The 24,707-nt window shown below is 38.7% G+C and overlaps 1 long non-coding RNA gene across 1 annotated transcript in view; it reads left to right on the top strand.

Annotated features, from left to right (window-relative positions):
- The window catches only part of LOC112150501, a 78,634-nt gene that overhangs the window by 44,987 nt on the left and 8,940 nt on the right, over positions 1–24,707 (top strand). The window contains exon 3 of the long non-coding RNA XR_002919969.2: positions 16,865–16,937. This is a non-coding gene — a long non-coding RNA (uncharacterized LOC112150501). The remainder of the gene's footprint in view (positions 1–16,864; positions 16,938–24,707) is intronic.

The following is a 24,707-nucleotide window of genomic DNA, read 5'->3' as shown; positions in this document are numbered from 1 at the left end:
ACAAGCTGCGTTCATCACAGAGCTGTCACAGCAGAGCAGGGTGCGTGTCTGCGCGCGTGCGTGCTTGTGTGTGTGTGAGGGATCGTGTGAGGGACTGACTGGCAGCCAGCAGCCTGCTGATCTTGCGCAGGTGCAAGGAAGGAAAGCGGGTGGTGCCTCTCCCTCCTCTCTCTCTTTCTCTCTCTCTCTCCTAAACGGACAAGCGCGCACGCGCGCGCACTGCCTCCATTGAATGGGACCACACACTGACACCAGCATGCCATCAGCCTCGGCTCGGCCCGCATTCTCAGAGAGGCTCGAGACCTCTGCGACGCTCTCATGCGCGCACACGCACGTACACCCCCCTCCCCTCCTCTCCCCCCCTGAGCTTCGTTTATCATTTCTGCTCATTGATGCTGACAGCTCCATCATTACAGAAACGCGCAGTTTGCAGCGGATCACCACTCCAGAAAGAGAAACACGCATGTAGCCTCCATGTGTTTACCCGAACTTTGTGTGCGTAAATGCGCGCGTCTGTGTGTGTGCTCTTCTGGGGGGTTTACAGTAAGTTGGCGCATACTTCTTAAAGTTTTTATCATAAAAGTCACAATGGACCTTTTCAATACAAAACAAGCCCTCTTTTTTAAAGCAAAACATTAAACAAAAATGTGAAATGATAACATTTAAAAGCTTATATATTTTTGCGCTCCAAAAAGTTGGCTTTTTTAGTGGTGTATTTATAAAATAGATCGTTCATGCGCGCTGTGATTTTTTGTAAACTTTGCACATGACATTTATAAGAAAAGATTAAATGTGTTTTTGTTTTCTGCTTGATTCTGTTTGTTGAGTTGATCAAGGCCTTCACCGAGAGGAAGCAGATGGAAATCTTTATTTTTCTATTTATTTTCTCCTGTTTTCCAGTGTTGATGAGGTCTGTGTGGAAAATCCTGATTTGAGTTGTGGAAGCATTTAATCAGTTAAAAAAGTTCAACATCTTAATTTATTTTTAATTGGTTTAATCGTTTGGGATAACTCGTGAAATCAGAAAAAACGTTTACTTTTCTTTTTCTTTTTTTATACATCAGCTTCCCCGCAAATCTGTGCGGTTCCAGTCGCTGATCTCCTCACGCAGATTGATGTCAAAGATGCGAAATGAAAGCGTCAGTGTGCGCATTGTCTTATAACAAATTCGAGTTAATACAGCCATAATGATAGTATAACGGCACGCTAATTGGCCCTTTTTCCTTCACAACAATGCAACCAGATCAGCATCTCTTTATTATTTAATAACGTCAAACGCTTGGCTGGCTGTGCTGGCTGCTGAGACTGTTGGCTGCTGTATAGGGAAGAGGGGAATCAGCAGGAGCTCCATGGAAAAAAAAGATAAAAAAAAACACAAAACTATTTGCAAAAATGATCTCTGCACTGCGTGTATGTGTCCAAAAATAACGCTGTAGACGTTTTACGCGCTCTTGTTGCTGCATGCCACAGGTGGCCGAGCAGCTCTGCTTTCTGGAAGCGCAAAGTGAAAGTACTGGACGGTCTGCTGCTCCTTTCTCCTTTCATTTGGGGTCTGTTTAGGGTGGCGCAGTCTGCATTGTGTTACTTTTTTCCGCCATTCATTGCTTTCGCAAATATGCGCAATTTGAAAAAAAAAAAGATTAAAAGGAAGGACAACAAAATCCAAAAAGCAAAAACATTTAATTTATTCGTTGGAAACAGTTTACTCGGTGTCACAGCAGTCGATCTGGAACTAAATGGGAAAGTTTTCCAGGCTGTTTTCCAACCTAAGCATGTCTGGGAGGACCGGAGGGGAGAGGAAAAAGTGGACGGCTGGGATAAGTGGTAGATTTGCAGCGCAGAGGCAATCGTTGCTGCAGCAACTGGCTTGTCTTCAGTTAAACACAACACATTGCACATTTTGGTCCAGCTGGCTAAGAAGAGTCTACTCATCCGGCTGCTGCTTTGATCTTTTTTTTTTTAGCCGACGTATTGAATAATCAATGGGGTTGTAGATCTGCAAAGAAAATCTTTATTTATTTTATTGGGATTCCATCAAACGAATCAACTGTTTTTGCAACAAAAGTTCAATTTTTGGATTTTTTTGGACACATCAGAGTTTGTGTTTGTTAGAAAACAAGTGTAACTGCATGCTGACTTTGTTCTCTGCGACTGTCTGATGCGCAGAGGTGGAGCGCGTTCCTCTGAATTTGGAGCCTGTTTGATGGAGAATCCTGCTGAACTGATGGGACTGAATCATCATTAACAAGCCAACAAACACAGGAACCCCCACGCGCCCCCACCCCATCCTGGTCTCATTTCCCAGCATAGACACTAACCTCTTTCACTCTGTCATCGGCAGGACTCTCTCCCTCCACCGACTCCAGCACACAACAGCACAGTCCATTGTTCCCGCCCCCCCCTCCCTCCGCCTGGCCCCCCGACCCAACTGTTGACCAACAACTCCACTCGCACATTAAAGCGGGGAGGTGCACGGGGGGGGGGGCGCGTTCGTGGCTGTCCCATTTTAGAACATGACACATTCAGAAATGCATGCTGAGAAAAAGCGGGTTTGAAGGGATGTGGCCTTTTTTTCAGTTAAAGTTCACCTCCGCAGTCGGAGGGTAAAAAACAACACAGAAGACACACAAAATATCAATACACTATCATGTTTCGTTCGGCATTAGCTTATTTATGACGTCAGACGCTTTTCCTGCAAACCCGATGCGCATGCGACAGGTCTGCTCACCTGCGAAAGGCAAGGTGCCTTTCAAAATAAAAGCTTCAGAGTTGATAAAGTTAAATCGAACAGTCATTTTTACAATATTATTTTAACATTTAAAGCAAACAAATATTAAAAACTAAAATAGTATCCTTAAAAAAATGGAATTTGATCAGAATGTAGAAATCAAGACAGGCCTTAAAGTTACTGATTGAGTCTAATTGACATTTGACAAAAGTTTGACATAAGTTCATTTCATTTTTTAAATTTAAATAAATAATATTTTTTTTATTCAAAGGTTCAATAGTATAACATTTGGCAAAATCAACCCAAATTAAGGTTCCACAAATCAGATCAATTCATTGGATATTTTTACTATGTTTTGAAGGTCGGTAATTTTAATACATTTTAGGAAACTTTGATTTTAAAACTGCTTTCTGTGTAGATTTTTAAATCAACAAGTGTCTTTAACCAATTAGATGAGTGATAGTTTTAGAAGAGATTCTGTTTCCATGTCAGGATCCGTCCTTGCATTGTTTGTCTGCTTCTTCTAAAGGAAACCATGACAAGGTACTAAAGTGTTTTAAGGGAGTAAGCTGACATTAAGACTTCATGAGACAGACAGCACAGCTGTTCTAAAACTGCACCGACATCTATACGACAGTTCAGCCTTCAAAAGGAGAACACGTCCGTTACAAACAGAAGATTTTTGAAGACATGAGTCCTTTTTAAATTTTTGTTCAGTGATTTAATTAGAAGGATTTTCCTGACATTTGTTAGCACTGCAAGTGCAAGATTATGTCATTAATCATTGTTTTGGGGGTTAAAATGTTCACCTGATGCACAACCCTCACTTGCTGTGCAGTTTTCGTTCAGTGTTTTCATGTTTTTTATTTAGCTTTTTTTTCTAATCTATAGATGCTTGTGCCGTAAAATCAAATAATCATAAATAAAAACAGATTTGTGATGGACATTTTACTTAGAAGATTACAAAATCTGCTAATTAATTCTACATCTGCCACATTGCAGATGAAACTCTGACTTCTTTGACTTGATGTTTAGACATCAGTTTGTCTTAACTGGGTCACTGGTGCATCTCTGGTTATTGCTGTTTCATCCTGCTGACACTTCCTGCATCTTATCTGAGATGGGATCAGAATTCAGTGGATACAGACTGAACTGGATCAAATCTAATCCACTGTGTTGCTCAACATGACAACCTGCGATTCTGAGGGGTGGCACCAGGGAGCCGACGCTTTTGCTTGTCAAATTTCTGCACATTTCTTTCTTTCAGACGGCGCAAAACGTGGTTCCCAGTCGATCGCGACGACTTGAGTGTATATTTCGATTGATTGCATCAGTCACTGTCAGGCCTCTCTGGAGCTGGTGACTCAGAGGTCTCAGTCTTTCCCTCTCCCTCAGTGTCTCTGACAGAAGCTGTTGTTGAATGGAAGAGTGGCCTCTTTCAGTGAGGGTGTACCCTCGGGGCCAACTGGGAGAAATAATCAGACAGGACAGTTACAGACAGACAGATAAGCAGGCAGATGCAGTGGACTGGAGTAGTTTGTCACCGAGTCTGTGGCCCATTTTGATGAAGCTGAGATGGGGGATTGTTATTTCCAACAAACTGTCGATTCACTTTTGAACAGTACGGGTCATTTTCAGATTTACTTCTCGAAAAACTTTTTAGGGGACACGAATATTCTGCAAATCAGAAAACATTTGAGTAATGGATCTGGATACTCAACATAGATTACAGATTATCTTAGATTAGACTGGATTAGGTTGAGTCTTCTTGTAAGACTAAAGAGCAAAAAGTGCCTTTACAACATAATCTGCATGTTTTACATACATTTTTGTTTTTAAAGCTTTTATTGATTTTATATCTAGAATAGTCTCCCTGTGCCGGTCCCCAGCCCGCATCAAATTAGGGTTGTGTCTGGTGTAAAGTTATCTTGGTGTAAAACTCTCTTTCAAACCAGCTGTGGAAAGCAGTGAAAGCTGCTTCGCTGTGGCGACCCCTGACAGGAAATGCCAAAAAGAGAAAAAAAACATAGCTAGAATATCTAATCCAGATATTGATTCTTGATATTCAATGTAAGCAGTTGGATCCTAGAGTCAAACATGAGGAAGTGCCTTTTTACATTTATAATTTGACAACAAAGGTGTTTAATTGTTGTCACTAAAAAACTTAAAGGCATCCCATGATGCACTGGGAGGCGCAAAACCAAAAAAGCAAGTGTCTCAGTGACACATTGAACACAATTTTATAATATTTTGAGGTTAAAAAAGGAAAACAAATTCATCTCTGGTCACATTTTTGTTTTCTTACTTGAACCTTACACTTAGATGATAGTTTTTCATAATTTGTCTAATAAAGCTTGACATAAACATGTATTAAGGAACTGCATGAGCTGCAAACAAATTTAAACGTCTGGATTTTCTTCGCACTGGAAAACATCAAAGACACTGTATTGTAGATAATGTGAGTATTCACATTTTCTGAAATTTGCTCTGTAAAACCATGCTTCTCGTACCACTTCCATAAACGCTACATTTTTTCTTTATTGGTGTCGTCTCCTAGCACCCACTGCTGCTAGATTGTCCGCTCATATTTCAGAAGGTGCATGATCGTTTCAGCTGGCCTCATTTCTAGAAGTTTCCGTCCCAGCTTTTCTGAGTGCACCTGTATGTGTGTGTGCTTTAGGGAGGCCAAGAGAGACACATGGTAAATATAGGGCAGACAGAGCGGTCTGGCCCGGGTTGGGCTGGGCAGGTCAGCGCAGCAGCATTTGATTGTAAATAAGAGAGGAGTCAGTTCACACGCCGATCGAGTGACTGCCGGGAACAAGCGAGCCATTTGAATCAGGTGGCTATCTCCCTATCTGAGAGATCAGAGCCCTGTCACCCCCCCACCCCACCTGTCTCCTCCTCCTGCTCTCGTCATTGTGCGGTGCGCAGTAATAGACACACACACAGGCACGATCACACAAGTGAAGTGACATGTCCCTCCCTGCTGGCTATAAGGGCAGCTGGAGTGGCTGGATGAGATTTCACTGTCTCACAGAGAAGAAGGAAAGAAGGGAAGAGGAAAAGGAGGGAAGGAGTGGAAGACCCACAGGGGTTAGACACTCTGAAATGTTTCCTGATACTCACTTTTACTTCTGTGTACTTCCCTGCAGGAAATCAGGGGATAAAAGGGAGTTATGACTCATTAAGAGAACTGATTTAAGTAGTTTTTATTTATCTTGATGTCCTTTTAATAAGCAGAATGTTTTGTCTAAGTGTGAGAAATAATGTTGTCATTTAAGAAAGTAATGGAACAGAAAATAATTACCGTAAAAACACAATCAAACGCATTTTAATCGGAAATCAAAGCTTTCTAAATGTTTTCCAATAATCTTTTCAAAAGAAAGTGAAATCCATGAAGTGTTTATCATTTTTTTCAAAGAAAAAAAAATATTGTTTAGTAAAAGGGTTTAATCTAATTAATTTATGTCACTCTCAAGTATCCTTAATATATTGTATTTGTATTATTATCCTGTACAGAATTCTGCACTTTTTAATAATAAAACTACAGAGGCCTTGAAGTGCAAATCACACCAATTACTGAACACATATTGAAGATCACAGTGCAAATAAATAAAGCAAAACAAATACTAAACATTAAATTTTAGAAATCAAAACAATATTTCTGAAACTGATTAAAAAAACCTATCTAAATAAAAATGAAATGTTTCATTATACAAAAGTAGTTCCTAGAAATAAAATAAAACGTGAAAAAAATGAAACAAAAATATACTGGAAAAGTTTGGTACTATATGGGACATCACTGATTGAATGATGACGTTTATCCATCATTTTAATCAAAAGTTATTTGACATGAAGCGATACTGGATGTGCTTCGTACTAATCACAAAACTGTAATTATTTAGATATTGAAGACCCATTTGAAAAAAAATGTAAATGTCGAACATTATCTTCCAATCAGTGATGTCCCAAAGTAACTACACTTTCCAGTTTGTTTTTGGTTCATTTTTTAAAATTTCCTTTTAATTTCTGGAAATACTTTTGTTTTCCAAAAATGTTTCATTTTAATTTCCATTAAATTTTTGGAATTGTGCTTCAGTTGCAGGAATTTTGTTTAAATTAATAAAATATGATGATGTTTTTTTTATTATTTGTTTAGCTTTTTTATTTGTGATCTTTTTGCGTCGAGTTATTTGTCTGTGATTTGCACTTCAGGGCCACCGTAGAAAACAGTCTCAAACCTGAGGCGTCTCCAGTGTGAAAACTGGATCAGATCAAACGGAAAAGGAGCCGCACACACTCTCATTTACACACGTTCATGTGTTTTTCTCTGGTGCTTCTTGACAATGACCCCCAGGGGAGACGATGATGTGTGACAGCTGCTGCCTGTTCATATTGATTAAATGACATACAGGATCATTTACAGATTTATCGTCTGACAGAGCTCAATCGCCTGGAGGGAGGTTTGAGGCCCGTTAGCCTTGTTGGCCCGCGGCTTCTGCTCCTGACGCTGCTCTAATGTGAACATCATCCTCTATCCCACTGTGAGCCCTCTGGGTGAACGGGGCTGCAGACTGTGTTTGTGATGTTAAGTTGATCAGTAAAAAATTGTACCAGTGCTGGTTTAGATGAACCAGATTAAGCAGATTAAAGGAGATTAAACTGCAGATTGTGTCAACCAATATATACACAGAAGACAGAAAAAACGTCAGTATTGAAAACAAAAAAAAACTTTATGGCAATTTTAGAAATTCCTCTCAATACAAAGCAGTAGTAAACACAATCTAAAAAAGGTATAATTGATATTAAACTCTTTAAAAGACAAAGGAGGATGTGATGGACACAAAATATCGTATCATTCTTTACATTTAAAAAAAAATGAGATTCTTTTCCAAGTTTTTATATTGAAAAGTTGTATTCTGGACATTCACAGGGAAGAAAAAGTAAAAAAAAAAATGAAGGTAGACGTTATGAATGGAAATACAAATCTATTTGCAGTAAAGTTTGGTGTGCTGTAAGATGATATTGTTGGAAGACTGGACAGAACTCCAAAACACGCAGGCTTAAGTTACAAAATGAACAAAATATGGCAGCAAAAAAACAGGACATTGGAGAAATTTCCCCCTTTTTTCCCCCTTAAAACGTCTGTCTTTATGCCTCAGTGAAACTACAGATTTAACAGCACCAACACAGTGCAGGAACCTTTTATTCAGCTGTCCCAGAACAGAGTCTTTGGCTCGCTCTGGGTACACGGAGTGCGTGGCCTTGGGAACTAGCCAGGTGAAGCTGTTGAGCACAGATTAAAGAAGAAATGGATCAATCACTTCAGTTTCTGGGCGGGTGACTGGCAGTGAGCCTGGGGATACAAACATGGACTATTGATTTTGAGTCCCCTTCCATCAAATCTTTATGAATTGCTCTTCTCAAGGCAAAACCAAGCTCTCCTTTGCATGCAGCCCCCATATAAATGTATACAATCCTGACAGCTGCTATTTCTTTAAAACTGTCTTACTTTTTCAATCCTGTCAGACTCGAATTCAGGCCAATTGACAGAAAGTGCCAGATGTGGAAGCCTGCAGTCAGGAACGGCCCTCTACCGGCTCTCTAAAGGGCCTATTGGATGCTTGACTGTGGTACTTTATCAAGAAAGGAATGTACAAAAAACTTGACATAACAAGTTTTTTCATTACTCTTAACAAATTTAAGGCCTTCTGGTTCATTGAAGAACAGATATTTTTCTGTTTTTCTGTCACTTAAATAGATCTGACAAAAACCCCCAGCAGTCCAAAGTTTACTCTATTAATTTCTGGACCAAACAGATTTTCTTAAGTCAAATCTCAGTAAAGTGTATGCTTCATTATCTTAACTTGATTCATTTTCTCTAAGCAAAAGAGTACTTTATAGAAAGGTGAATAATTTGGCGAAAAAGCTGCCTCAAAACTAAAAAAAGAATAATGAAAATAAAATCTTCTAAGTAGCTGGGATCAGGTGAGATTTATGGTCTCCTCAGATAGAACTTGAATGACTGGAGTAATGGGAGGCGGTCATTTCTACTCTCTAGTCAATGATTCTTGTTGTGCTGTGTTATCTTTTAAACCTTGTAATCTTGACAAAACTGTAGATTTTTATTCATTAAGGTTGATTCCATCAAAGTAATATAAAAAGAAATCAGTCAACTAATAAAATAACCTTTTTTTTCTCCAAGAGGATTCTTCAATTTTGATTTAGACTTGGATTTTATCCGTAAACATTATAGGTCTATTGGTGAGGGAGTACAAAGTTTAAACTCAAGTATCTGGGACAGTTATGTTTAAAAACATTTACTCTAAATTTTGAGTTCTTATTCCACCTAAAACAGCTCAATATTTATATCTGTAAAGATTTGGAAATTTAATTAAACTTGAGGAGTTTAAAATGTTACTTCAACAGAAAGCTGCTGTTATCACAAATTATACTTTGATTCTGTTAAAAGGCCAAATTGTGTTCGTTTTACACATTCACAGCTTCATTCTATAAATTACTGCATATTTTTTTATCCATTGAATTGGAACAATGGTCATTCCAGATCTGGAAAACATTTAAGCTTCAAAATTCATGAAAAGTAAACCTTACATTTTCAAAATTTCTCCTTCTAATTTATCAATAATAGGCAATATACTGTTAAAGGTTTGATTAGCTCAGCTTACAGACCAATTGTGCAATTTTTTATTACATTATATACTTAATGATTACAAAACTTGGTGGAACCTTGTTAACATTATTACATGGTTCCAAATTTGTGCAAATACTAATTTTATTTCAGGAATACTAAGATAAGAAAGAAAAATGTTTTACTTAGATTATATATGTGACAGCCTAGATTTAGAGTCTCAGTCAACCCCATGCAATTCTAAGTATATTGTGAAGTATAGTGTGACTTCCTGTTATATTCTTCTTCTATCAAGCTAAAAAGGTACATGCTGTGGGACACACGTTCCGTGAACAACAATTATCATTTGAAATATTTAGTTTTTTGAACAAATGTCCCCACTGCTACAAAAGACCCAAACGAAAACAATGAATACAAAAAAAACCCAAAAAACTTAACATGTATTTTTAACTGTTTAAATTAGGATTTCATTGGGAAATTAAGGGAGGAAATTGCATTTTAGGAGGAATTCCAGACTTGTTTAGTATGTTTAAAAACTATTTTCACAAATGGGGTGGTCATGGTTGAGTGCTTGGGTGGTCGACTCCTGATTGGAAGATTGCGGGTTTAATTTCAGCCTTGCCCGTCCATGTGTCGAAGTGCCCTTGGGCAAGACACCGAACCCCACAATGCCTCTGGTGGAAGGTTGGTGCCAGTGTTCGGCAGCGGAGCCTCCATCAGCGTGTGAATGTGACTGGTTGAATGGATCTCTGACTGTCTGTGACCATTTACCATGATTTTATTTTAGTTTTTGCAGATTTGGTCTCAAGAAAAGTAAATTGAATCAAAAAAACTACATATTTCAGTATTTTCAATGAGGATTATTTGAAACATAATGGATTTAAGGTAAAATGTCCTCTAAATGACCCAAATGTCCTTAAAAATGTTAAATGTTTGTGTTTTATATATGTTTTTTATATATGTAAAAAAGACCATTTTTATTTTTTAGCAAGCAGAGTTGAAATGGTAGCAAATGTTGTTAAAAATAATAGTTTGACTTACTTTTTTGTAACTCTGACCTTTTCTTTTCAAAATATCTAACTAGAAATCATATTTAGCTGCATATGAAAAAGAAAACTTTCATAGAGTGAATGTTTTTACTGGGAGCAGTGGCCTAATAAGGCTAAATACCAGACTGTGAATAATCTCCCAGTAAACTGTCTACTCATGCAAAACACAGAGATGCAACAGCAGCAACTCTCGCTTTCTGCCTGCCTGCTGCCCTCCCCCCTGCCTCCCTCCCTCCCTCCCTCCCCACCAGCACACACCGGTCCCTCTCTCCATCTCCTCTTTCTTTGCTTTAGCTCCTGCTCCGCTCTCCTTCCTCCCACCTCCTCCTCTTCCTCGCTCCTCGTCTCGTCTCAGTAAGTAGGATAAGGCTTGGAAAAGCTCTGTCGTCGTGGTAACTGCCACAAGTATTCAGTTTGAAGTTTGAGGAGGTCAGTTTGTGGGTCAGAGTGAACACCCCCCCAACCCAACCCAACCACACACACACACACATGCACACCAACTGATGGAGTAGGGGTGCTGAGGAGACCCCCATACAGGGCCCGGCCCTTTTTAGGGGATCAGAAGGGGGAATTGGTGTTCTTGGAGGGCCAAGGGCCATGGCAAAGCTGTGCTGCTGGAACAGTTGTTGTGGGGGCAGAACTTTTTTTTTTTTTTCAATTCTGGGATTGAAATTAAGCTGATTATAAACCATATCCAGCATTGTTGAATTTAGATTTTTAACACTTCAGTAACCCTAATATTTCCAATTCCTTTTAAGTGGTGATGAGTAGGCGTACGCTTCAACAAATGCTTATTTATGGCAATAGAATTGAGCTGATCTGCAAAAAAAGAAAAGACATTTAGATCTTTAAGCTAGTTATTGTGGGGTAAATCACTGACACCATGCAGAGTAACGTAAAGAGGGTTGGTTTAACTATACGTGAGTTTTTGATTTACCTAAATGTGTGAATTTATATCCTAAAATAAATTTAAAAAATGTTTAATGTGTTTTTTAAGTTTTCACCTACATTTTGTTCTATGATTAATCATTTTTTCTCTTTTTGCATTTTAAAATATTTTGAAAAACAAGTTGACAACAATATGACGTTGCAATGATTTAGTTTAATGTTAATGATTTTAAATTAGTGATTTGAACTCAACTGCCTCAGTGTCTAATCATCTTCAGTAAATCAGAGGATCTTGTCCAGAACCAGATCTGCACAAACATCCTGTAAAAACAGCCTTTAATTGTCTTTCTGCCAAAGCCCAACGGTTACCAAAGTTCTGTGCTGTTGTCAATGAAACTTTGTTGTTGTCTTGAATGCGGGCCAAACTTTCCCTGCACACAAAACAACACAGACAGTGTGCAGACTCACACCTTCAACCCTGGCAGTGCTGGGTTGAGGTTTTAACCCATCACTCCCAGACGACTGTGGCTCACACAGCACACACAGAGGTCCTCCACTGCCACCATTCTGTCACTCCAGGTGCAGCCCTCTCTCTGTGTGATGAGTTGTGAGGTACAAGTGGGTGGGCAGGCTGTAAAGCTCAAGTCTGTGAAGCAACTTTCTGTATCCACTCACAAGTTGTGTCAAAAATACATTTATCGTAACTGGAAAGCTGAATCGACTACATTAAACTCATTTACAAGAGTGATGAATCCTTCATGTTCATAAAATGACTATTTCTTTTCATGACTTGTAATTTTGTTTATTTCACTCTATTTTTTCACTCTATCTTGGGTGGTTTCTGATGTAAATGTTTTCAGTCAGTTGGCGGCTGAGGCTCAGCAGGTGGTCTCCCAAATCCGCCGTCACCCCCAGCAACCCCTGTCCAGCCAATCCAAATGCTGCCCCGCTTGCCACAGTGCTTAGTTAGCCCTGACAGGGGTGTGTGTGTGTGTGAGTGTGTGTGAGAAAAAAGCTGCAACTCACCGAGGATGGGGTGTGGACTCGGAGTGGCCATTAAAAGTTTATTAAAACGTTTTCAAATGTTGAAGGATGTGGTCTGAGTATCGCTGAGAATGAAGGCAGCTGTAGATACAAAATGTGCATCACAGGTACTGACTAAGCTAAGGAGGAAAAAGAGGCTTCTCTCACTAAAAATAACATTAAACTAAACAAGAACTCAGCAATTTCTCCCTCAGCATCATAGTGTAAGAACATGGGTGTGAGTAGGTTAAAAAAACATGTTTTTGATATTGTTTTGAAATCTTGGAAACGCATTGGGATAGTCTAAGACCCCAAGAAAATACACAAAAGGAAAAAAATGGGTATACTTGTAAAATGAATACTAAGACTTGTTAATCTCAAGAAAAAAAAGTAAAGAGAATAATAACTACCTAGCTATTAGCTAGCTGCCCCTCCTTGTCCGTTCTATACCAACTTCATGTCTTTTATATTAGGATAAAATAAGGACTTTGTGGTTATCCAAAGTTTAAAATGGAAAAATGTTTGTTTTTATCTCTTAAAGGACATTAAAATAGCACTAAAGTTTAAAGTAGCACTTTAATCTTCTTAAAGTGATAAAAGACAGTTTGGTCAACATAACATTTTTTTGTAAACATTCATCAACTGTTTTTGAATCACTACATCCACAAGAATTGAAGAGAAAGCTTCTCATGCAGCTTCAGTGTGTTTGCTTTCATTGAAGAACCAGCATCCTACATGATGGTTCTTTTTCCTTTTCCCAGTTCAGTATCAGGATAGCAGAGCCAATGTTTCATCATCATGGTTTTATTGATTCATTTAACATCCTCGAGTCACTGACACATAAATAGTGGCAGGCACCTGAGGAAATCCCCAAAAGCGAGTTTTCTTTGGGAGAGAGGAAAAGAGAAGCAGAGGATGGATGGTGTGAATGGCTGAGCTATCATCAGCTTTGATTGGCTCTAAGTGACTCTGAGTGCTGGGTCCATCCCAACCGTTTTTCAGGGCCCTCGGCAGAGCTTGGATGTGTGTAAGGTTTGTGTACGTCTATGCAGTGTGTGTTTGTCTTGGAATGTCTGTGTGTTTCTGGATCTGTTTGTGCTCAAAACAGTACAAACACAAAAAAGGGCATAAAGGAGGATGAGAGGCTCAGGAAAGAACTATTCCACTCAGCGTTGACAGTAAAAACTGCCTGGCGAGAAGCTGTTATACTCAAGGGTCCCCAAAGTGAAAGCTGTATCCATACCCACAAAAATGAAGCAGCCAATGTTTCACTACATTTATGGTAATGCAGCTTATTTAGCACACCTTTTTACAGTATGTTTTCATTCTATTTGAGAAAATTTAAGGTGGTTTGAAGGAACAACAGCTTCAGACCACCTTAAAAACTCTCAACATCATGTGCTAAGAGGCCAAAGCTAGACTTTATCTATTTGCACTCAACAAATAAAGTAAACATTTGAGGCAAAAAGGCATTGGCAAAACAACTATTTCCTTAAAGCTGGTAGGAAGTGTCGTCAACACGATTGCCTGACTCCCCCCGCCTGCTTCAGGGCTGCATACATACCAAAGGCAGCCCTTGAGGGGAAAAGAAAGGCTCTCAGTTAATATTTAACCAGGCTATGCAAAGGCACAGTCAGATAGCTAAGCTTATGAGCAAACACACTCATACTTGAGGGACGACAGTATTTATGGCAAAACTTTAGATCTGAGGACAGAGAACTAATTAATATGTACTAAAGTGTGGGCGAATAGCCTGAACCACTCTGGTGTGTGTATGTATACACACACTAATATTTGTGTGTTTTAAACAGTGATTTGGACTGTTGTTGCTTTTTTTTAATGGACGTCCAAATATGAACTAAGATGTGAGTCTTTATTTTAATTTTAAAAGGTAAGGAGTTGTGTAATCAGTTTAAAAAGTTTTAAAAATGACAAAATATTGTCAAATACCTTTCTACCTCCAGTACTCATCGATGTTTGCATGTGTGCTCAAAAGAGACAGCTCTTTTTTTTTTTTTTTTTTTTTTGGCCTAGTTGGCATTACTTGTACCATGTGGTTCTGGGTGTGTGTGTGCTTTGGTTTTTTTGTATAGAAAGTGCTGTGTGCAGTAGGACAGGGATTTGGTGCAATCAGCACAGTGATGTCAGCACACGGAGACAAACAAAGCCAGAATCCAAACCCCCGTTCCCAGCTACCCACAATTCTGCTGGAAGCTGTGGGGGGCCCATCTCTGGGGCTCGCCGGCCGTTGAAACATGCGCACATGTGAACACAAGCTTTCATGCATAGAAACGAAATGAACACGCATGCATTTGCGTTGATGGGTCAGGAGGCGCAGTCATGCTTATGTGCTTACTTGCATACAAAAACTACACTCATGAAATCACTGTGGTCATTAGGTTAATAGAATAAAAACGAAGTAAACTCTTTTTAGAGGGGCGGAACCAATTATAGATAAACATTCTATCACTTTTTCTGAAGTTTTAGAATCGACATTTAGAATGAAGACACACTTTAGAAGTACAGCCATGTCTTTAGCATTTCATTGTGTGTCTGCATCAGTTGTGTTACAGCAAAGACAGAGCAGTCAAATCAGAAACACACCTCTGTTTGCATTGGCCTGGCCCTCTGCCACGGTGCACGGGCCTCGCCCGCGTGCCTTGCAAATGGGGGATAACGTTTCTGTTTTTGTGGCGTACTTCATATGAATATACTGTGACTGCAGATATAAATGTGAATATGGTAATGGGTTTGGATAACAGCTTGTGAGATCTCAAGGACCCAAAAACGCAGACAGCACCAACAAAATGAGATCAGAAATAAAAATATTTGTTATGTTAGTGCAGAATAGAGATTTTTTCATCCTTTTGTATTACTCTCCTAAGAAGCAGGTCCATATTAGAATATGATTACAGAGTCAAATTATCCTATATATGGTTTCTTTTTCATTCATTTTTTTTCCTGTTTAGCATCACTTTGAAGTTTTACGTACTAAGCTAGTGTTTTCTGGAAAAGTTATCCATAAAAGCTGTGTTTTTAGGAATTCTGTGTCCATTGTACCCCTAACTTTCCCAAAGACATTTATTCTGAAAGAGAAAACAAACGTGAATGTAAATGAAGTTGATTAAAACTTTGTTCAGTTTATGTCACAAAATGATCCCCCCACATCAGCTGGACAGTGTTTCTCAGTAGCAAGACAGTTCTAATGAAGTTGCAGCAAATCTCAGTCAAACTGCTGTTTGTCTCAGTTCTTCAATGCCTCACTGTATAAAACCAGAGCTGGACTTAGTGTGTGCGTATGTGCGCACACATATATGTCTGTGTGCATATACTGGTGAGTGTTGCGCTTTTTGGTGATGGGGCCGCTCAGTGGAACTGGACATGCTGGTCCAAACAGGTCCTCATTGTACTAAAGGAAGAAGAAGTCGTTCTTGAACACAACTGAGCAAACGTAGAAGTTGTTTGGTGGATGATGGTGATGGTAGAGTGTGTTTGTTAACATGGTTTTGTTCAAATGAATTAATGAGTGTGAAGTCTGTTTCCTTTAGCCAATGTAAAGGGAGAGATCTTTTCCTATATGTCCACTGCTGGTTCACACTCATTTCACTTTTTTCACTAACTTTTTTTTAGTAAGAAGACTGCAGAGCAAAAGGTGAAAAAAGTTTTGAAGCTCTTTGCTCTGTACTGTACTGGTTGCCTGGAAACACGACCTTGGATCAGGAAACACTGGGAGCTATTGTGGATGTACAAGGATTCACTGAACTCTTGATCTTTTCAGTCTCGACAGCTTTTTACCAAGGATGAGTATTTCATAAATCTTTCTCCCATAAGCTCACTCTTTATTTGTTCCATCAAAACACCCAATTTAAAAAAGCAGTAAGACATACTTGTGCTATACACTAAAATTGTGCTTAAAAAATAAATAAAGATTTAAAAATAGCAGAATTTTCACAAGAATAGCTGTTTGGAATCAGCAGCAGATTTCTGCAAACGTTTGTTTCTGGTTTTGTTTTTTTGTTTTTTTTCCTGTAAAAAAGTATTACCGTTTGCTTCCTCTGTGAATCTAACATAAATAGAAGCAAATAAACACAATTAGAATTTTTAATTAAACCCTCAAAAGTTTACCAGTTACTTAGCAAAAAGTTTACAGAGAGGTGTCCATCACTTTTTAGATCAGATAATGGATACGTCATATGGTTCACAAAAGCCTAATAATCAAGCAGAACAGGATGCTGCCTCGCCTATCACCGTGGTAACCTGATATAGTGTGGCAAAAAAGAAACTGGTGCTTCAGGAGTCAAAATATTTGATAAAGCCAATCGAGGATTGGGTTTTTTTTTTTCTTTCTTTTTTTTTTTTAATCATGCCAATCTGAACTTCGCCTATTGTTCTTGTGTCAGCCTCACGCTACGAAATGTGCTTTAATATGCTTGGAAAAAAAATCTAATTCTGACATTTCAGAGAACTGCACCTGTTAGAGTCTCAATTTGCATTTATTGGTCTTTGTTTGATTTTCTCTTTCAGTGATGTAACAGGGGAGCAAAAACGCAGCCAGGAGCCCCCAGTGATGCAGCAACTGGATGGAAAATGGGATCTGGTAGGCACACATCCTCATAAACACAAACAGATGACACAAACATACACACACTTTGGAAATCCCGTAGAGAGGGACAGCGATGCCTTGGAGGGTGCCAGTCATGCCCAGCCTCTGCTGCGCTCCGAATTGAGCGTGGCACAGAGTGTATGAAGTCAGCCGCCTGGAGGAGAGCCAGCCATTGTTCCAACAAGCAGCTGGATGGTAATTACTAAAGAGAGAGGGAACGAAGCTCTGCCACCCCGCTACTGTTGCTCCTGCTTCCTCTCATGTGTGTGTGTGTCATAAAGGAGAGATTTATGAGATGACATAGGGAGGGGGGAACCCTTTACAGATCCACATACTCAGCTTTAGGCCTCATGACACCAATGTTGATTTGTGCACGAGGTTCCATGTTTATGCTGCCTCTGCATCCTAAAGTGATCAAATTCTCTGTTTAGAATATAAGATATGGATGAAAGTGTGTCAGCACTTTACTTTTATTGGATGTGAACCAGTTTCAAGTTTAGAAACTCTAATTAAGAGTAATAAAACGTAAAGAACTGTTGATTGGGGGCTATGAAATTGAGACAACCACTGCAATAATATGTTCAAACAGGTTTTAGCACAGCACTGTCTGTTTTATTTTCAATGTATTCTGCAAGAACAACTTTCAGACTTTTCTAGACTTTTCTACCTGTCTGTATCAAGCTTTGTTCACACCGCCTTCAGAAACTTCGCGTTCAAGTGACCACTTCCAATGAAAAGTCTCTGTAAATAAGCATTTTGGAATTCAGAATTCTCACATTCACGACTCGCTACGAAACCGTTTGTGATTGTTTTCTTGTCACAAAACGGATGACCATTGAACATCCGTTAAAGTTAAACCAATCAGGGACTTGGATCTGGTAGTGGTGTATGGATGGCGTCCCTTTTCATTCATGAATGAGCCAACGGACTGAACATTGATCATGAAGGAGAGATTAATCCTCGCACTATGTGCCTGGCCAGAATTATATATCGTCAAGGCTGTCCAAAATTGGAATAGAGCTGTGAAAGATTCACGAGATTTGCACTGTTTTGACATTTTGCACCAAACTTCTTCCAACTGTAGGTGGAGGACATGCACCATAGTAAACAGAAAAAGAAAAAAGAAGCCATTCCCTGCATGTTGAAAGTGCTAAAAACGTGTACAAGAACCCACGGCTGTAAACTGTTAAGATATTGTCATGATTCAGTGTTTCAGTTTTGTCATCTTCTGTTTTCTGTCAGTCTCACCATGTCAAGTTAATCAACCTCAGTGGATTTAAGTGGTTTTCAGTTTCTTATTGTCAGGTCATCTGCTCTGGTTTTGTCATGTTTGAGTTTATTTTCTAAATGTTTATGTTTCCAGCAACAATTCTCGCCTCTTGTGTTTTGAGTCCTTCCCCACCACCATCCCTGACAGATATAATTATGGTTTATTTCCTTGACTCAATTGGATGCCCTCTTTTAAATGTTTATTTTATGTTTCAAATCAATATAATGTATCCCCTTGATGGAAGGATCAATATATTAGTACACTTTCAAATAGTTACACAATCCAGTTTTGTTTTTGTCTCTCACTGTCCTTTTTTGGTTAAATCTGTAAAAAAATAATAATAATTTGAGGAAATGAGCATATGCTGTCTATGTATATGTCTTGGTGGAGGAAAATACTTCCAGAATCCGTGCTGCAGTAGAGGGGGGAGGAGAAACCTCTGCAAACTTCCAGGGCTGAGGAATGTGTCAACTTGCTGTCAAGTATGCGCTGCTTTGTGATGAGACCGCAGAGTGCTAGAAACGCGTAAAAGTTGCCTTTTTCACACCTTCTTTTCCTCCCGCCCTCCTTCCTCCTCGTCCTCCTCGTCCTCCTCATCCTCCCCATCCTCCCACCCTCCCCACGCACTCAGCGGCAGCAGTAGCCAGACCAGCGCTGGTGCAGCTGTGACCAGAACAATAGCATTCCTCAGGTTTTAAACGCCTGGCACTTAGATTCCTAACAGTCAAATTCCTGGTGGGGAGAAGTTGGGGGTTGCTACAGGACCCCGGGAGCTGTAAGAAGCCTTGTAAGGAGACGTTCAGCTGTAAAACGTTGTGATTTTGGGGCTTTTTTTTTTTTTTTTCTCTTAAGCCAGAGCGGCGTCTTGCTGCTTTGCTGGAGCATCATGTGTCGATGGAGGCACCTGTAAGGTCAACACGTGAATCTTATGATGCACCTTTGGCACATGTGGTGCTGAAAACAACACGGATGTGTTGAAAGTGACACGTTAGTTTTAAGAGTGTTTAATTAGGTGTTAACAAATGTAAAAACAGGAGGTGCTTCTGTTTTTACGTAGGATACTTGTATTTTTAATACATTCTTTTTAAACTTAAAAATTTGACAAAAAATTGTATTTAAAAATAATTATTTTAGAAACACCGTTTTAATCTAAAAACATGCATAAAAAATAGAAATAAAGTGGTCCTCTTGTCTTGTGGCTTAAGTGCTTACAGCACTGAGCTGCTAAACTATCACCCAATCTGGAATAACCCCCCAAAAATAACGATTCTCTCATTAAGAGCCCCTGTTTTCACAATTTAAATTTAAATGAATCTAATTTAGAAAACCTCGAGCGCGATGAAGGAGACTCATTTAGAGCCAATCTAAAATTAATGAGGGCATCTGAAGAGAGAGGGAGTGAGAGGAGAGGGGCCCTGCGTGGTTTAACAGATACTGGAGTTAACAGGCTACTGTACTCTAAATACTGGAAAATCCTCATTAATTTTAAAGTTAGGGAAAATATGGTGGAAAATTGCTTTTAATGCCAGTTAAAATACAAGACACGGACTGAAATCTGAGCTCTGTGCTGTCTTTATCACAAGCATTGGCTTTTGAAATGAAACGTCAATAAAAATGTTGGAGCATCTGTGCAGGATTCTGCTGTGACCTCCTGACAGGCTCCGTTATGAATTAAAAGGCCTGCATTGAGCCCCCTGCTGGGAACAACTGTAGATTTGAAGTTTGGATTTCATTTTGTACGCTGTCTTTTTCAAACAACGCGTTGCCACTGACAGGTCGTTTATAACAACCTCGCTCCCTCGGCTCCAGCAGATGCCAGCCGGCTCCCACAGTGACTGTTTGGTTTTGCAGGTTTAATTCCCGATGGGTTCGGGTCTAGAGTGATTAGGCTGAGCCCCAAAGGCCAGCGGGCTTGTCAGGTGTCTCCACACATTAATGTCGTTCTGCTCACACCCTGAGCCGACAGCACAGCGAGGCAGAGGGGGAAGAAGAAGCCCTGATCTGGGGCGGTGGAAGACAAACAGGGGACGGGGATCTCCATCTTTGGCTAAACTGTTCAGTTTTTAATTAGTTTTAATTTATTTTTTAATTCAAGAGTAATTGAAAAAAAAAATTCTGAAATATATTTTTGTTTTAATGTTTTACCTTTTTCATTTCATATGCTTTCTATAGTAACATAAGTTTTCACCAAGTTAATGTCCCTCTCTAGTCATCTTTTGATCTGTTGTAAAATTGTTCCCAGTGGTCCTTTAATTATGATAATGATCTTTTCAGCCAAAATAAAAAAGTATATGCCATGCTGTAGGACATAGTTGATGCAGAGTGGCTGAAGTTCATTAGAAATTCACCTCTGAGTTGTGGCTGGGAATGTTTGTGCCTCTTACATTTCCCGTCATCCGTCTGTTTAAACTCTCCTGCAAACTTACAGCCCAAACCCAACCTGACATTACTGGTGCAGCAACAGCCAAGCAATTTTGATCCAAATGTCAGCTAAGGCAAGAAAAAAGAATCTACAAGTGGATGCATCAGAGTGGAGCGGAGCAGCGCTAGCCAATTGTAGTTTCTACGTCACAGCTACAAGCTTTTACAAACTGCATTTTTTTGTCTGCTTTTGATTCACAATCATTTGAATAAATAAATACTCAGAAATAAAATTTTAAGCAGAATTATCTTTACATATACCCTTCATCGTGAGAAAAATGTAACTAGAACATGTTAAAAACACAAAAAAACACGGTTTTCATTGAAGTAGGTCTTTGAATACTAAAACTCTTTACTAAAAAGTTAAGAAAACTTTTTTCTGCTGTGTAAACTTTGAGACATTTAGAGTTGCTCTATTTTGAAAGTTAGTTTTACTTGTAAAATGTGTGAATTTGGCTAGTTTCAGACAAATTTTGTAAAAAATCTCAGGAGTAAAGAAATATTTACACTTTTTCTGCAGGCAGTGAAGCAGGTGGATACTAACAAACGCACATGCTCACACCTCAGATGAGGGCACACTTTGTTTCCCCTTTTCTGATGACTCCTGGTTTAGGTTCCTTTCTGCTGGTAAAAGCAACAAACTGGTGGATGCTACCTCAACATTTTGTTTAGCCTTTAACCCTTCGACCAGCTGAGTGTCAACACTGCCGACTTTTCCCTGCTGGACTCAAACAAACTTGCATTGTTTCTGTGCACAAACAACTTCCTGCATGCAGACAAGCTGCTTGTTAGCGTGGGGGGGTGGAAGGGGCGAGGGGGCGACGACTCACCCTGCACTTCCAAAGAAAAACTCTTCCTGCATGTGACCTCTGACCTCACCCTACCCCACCCACACCAAGCTCTTACACAGCATGGTGCAGCAATAGGAGGGGAAGAGATGGGGAGAGGGCATCAGGCTTTAGTGTGTAGAGGAGGTGATGTTAGGTTTAAGAGCATGGGGTGGTGGGGGGGGCGTTGTATCTTCTTCTGAAGGAGTGGTGAAATAAAGCATAGAAGATGAAGCGGAGTGAGGGGGGATGAGGGTACCTGCTGAGAGGGAAGCCTGTATACACTCCTCCTCCTTCCTGCTTTACCTCTTGCCTCCATCCCTCTCCTCTTCACCCCCCCTCCTCCCCCCCGTCTGCCTCAAGCTGTGGGGGTAAAGTACATTACATGCTTGCTAATCAAACCTCCATTACAAGTTTGGGAGGAATGAAGCAAGAATCTGGAGTGTTCTTCTCTCCTTTTACCTCCTCCTCGCTCTTGAAGAGCATGTAATGCGAGAGAATTACCCCCCAACTACAACATTTGAAAAGTGTAACTGTGACATGGCAGCATTTAAAGAAATCCGCTTTTTTTTTCCCTGTGAAAATAAAAACAGAGGCAGTCCAAAACAGTACGTAACACCACATGCTTATCAAATGATTCCTAAAAATAAAAGATCATCCATTGTTTTTGAAAAACTGTCTTTTTTTAGTTAAGTTACTCTCATTGTGTCCTTTAGATTTAGAGCTATAATAGGAAAAAGTATATATTTTTAGAGCAGCATTTTTAAGTTTTGTTCCATTTTACAGGCACGTTTCAATCTGAAAAAATGGAACTAGATAAACTATTGAATATTATTGCCTAGGCAGATTTATTTTAAATAAAATCAGCTGAGTTGATATTGGGCTTACTTATAATAAACTCCAATAGCATGTTCTAAGGACTGAGGTGGAACAAAATGTCCATATTTTTTTGCTACTGTGATGTAAGCTGCACTTGTTATCAAGTTAAACTATTTTATTTATATTTTAACAAATATTTCTGTTAAACTTAGTACAGTTTAATAGTCCAAAACATTTAAGTTTAAATGTTCATAAATGCTGGAGCATGCAGGAACAGCGGCTTCCAACTAAGTAACCAACTAAACAAGTTCCAATCATATGATCAATTAAAGCTTATTTCTTTCTAAGTGCTTCTATTTTAATATCAAAACCATCTTTTTCACGAACTGTAAGGAAAATTTCAAAAGCAAAATATTTTCTATAACTTTTCTTATAAGGATGAAAAAGAAAAATCTCAGTTGAGCCTTTTTAAGCCAGTTTGCATTGTTAAGGTCAGAAACGGTTGAGTCATCTGGGTTTGAAACATTCTGTTGGATAAAACTGGACATGTCACCGCAGGTTTCCAATCTCTCTGAGTGAACAACTATTTGGAAATCTGTCAGCTTAGATAGGAGAAAAAGTTTGTTGATACTTTTTCCTTTACATGTTTTTTCAGACTTCGTAAGGTTAAATACACATAAAAAGACATTCTTTCTGATGTCATTCACTTCCAAACTAGATTTGTCAGTTTTAAACAACTAAACTAACAGAAACTTACATTAAGTGCAGTGCTAACTAGGATTTACAGTGAGATTCAATCCAATTTATGTTGACAGCAAATCATTCAGAGGATAGAAGAATGAGATTCCCTCAATAGAAGCAATTGGATTCACAAAATATAAACTTAGTAGCATTAGTATTAAAATATAATATTAAGAAGACATGCCTGAGGTATGGTCTTGTTTTTATAAAAATGCATAAATTGAACAGAATCCCTATTACCTTGGAGATTATCCGAGCTCACATAATTTTACTATATTTGGAAATATAGTTATGGCTTTTATATGTTCTGCTTTTTATTTTTTTTTTCTTAAGGTTAACAAAAGTCACAGTGAGTAAAATGCCCTCACATGGTCATTGATTAAGTTTACATTTTTAAGTTTGTTGGAATTTTTTCAAGACATTTTAACCACAATATATGTTCTGTGAAATCTGACATACAGCAAAGCTTTGGTCTTTCTCTTCTTAGTACAACAGTACCTCTTTTTATTTGTTCCTTAAGCTCCTCTCCCCTCTCATCTTTTGTATAAAACTGGATTAAGAAAACACCTGTATGAGTGTAGATTGTTCTAAGGATTATGGTCAGGGAAGCCCTGAGTCACCACTAATTACCGTCTACCTCTAACTCACAAGCACAGACACACAGAAGGACTCGGTTTTTGTGTTTCACTTAACTTAAATCATATGTTGGTAGAAGTGGTTTAGTGAAAGCATTTTTTGCTCAAGAATGTGTGCAAATGCACAGAAATGTTTTTTTGTTTAGATGACCTTCTTATTTAAAGGGATTACTAAATCTATGCTCTTTTTACACAACACCACTATTTGTTTTTTTTTTTTGTTTTGTTTTGTTTTTTTACGATTAATCAGCTGCAGTTTAATGCAAAGACACTTAACTACAAGAGAGAAAATGTCATTCTTGTTTCTCTTTGAAATACAGGTGAATTTCCTGTAATCCTCGGTTATTGAACCCCTGTGGAGATAATGGCCTGAATTTGCTTTGGGGTGTAGAGCCAAGTCCCCTGTGGTGTTCTCCCAGGAACATGGGAAACATGAAGTGCAAAGACCTCTCTGCCTCGATTCATTTTGTATGACAACATGCAATAGGTTAAACATGATTGGGTTAGAGTTGGATTAGGTTGCATTTATTCATATTTTTTGGTATTTTTTGTTAGTTTTATCATTTCTATGGTGATATAAAAAAAACACAGTTTGGTTGAATAGATAATTTCTGTTAGAAAAATTCCAAGGTTCTTAGAAAAAAAAGTCTAAATATGATTAGATAAAACACTTATTTTACCATGATGTGCAAACTTCAAACCTAAAACATTTTCTAATTTATACGATTATGCAGAGCTCTTAAATCAACTGCTTACTTAAATTACTTCTTACTTGTCTTCTTAGATTATTGTAAATTTGACAAGCACCAACATTAGAAAAAATAATATTAAATAAAATAAATACTTTTTAAAAGTACCATATTTTCTGCCCTATAAGGTGCACTTAAAATCCTTAATTGTATTTTTAAAAGAATAACAATGCACCTTATAATCCAGAGCTCCTTATATGTTAATGATTAATGCTGGTTGTGTTTACTGACGTAGAAGTGGTTTTTTGATATACTCTGTCAAAATGTTTGTTGTTTTTTTACAGGTTGGAAACGATTGGCCA

This window comes from Oryzias melastigma, linkage group LG4 (genome assembly GCF_002922805.2).
Source record: "Oryzias melastigma strain HK-1 linkage group LG4, ASM292280v2, whole genome shotgun sequence".
Classification (NCBI taxonomy): Eukaryota; Metazoa; Chordata; class Actinopteri; order Beloniformes; family Adrianichthyidae; genus Oryzias; species Oryzias melastigma.
This window is presented reverse-complemented; position numbering and strand designations above follow the sequence as displayed.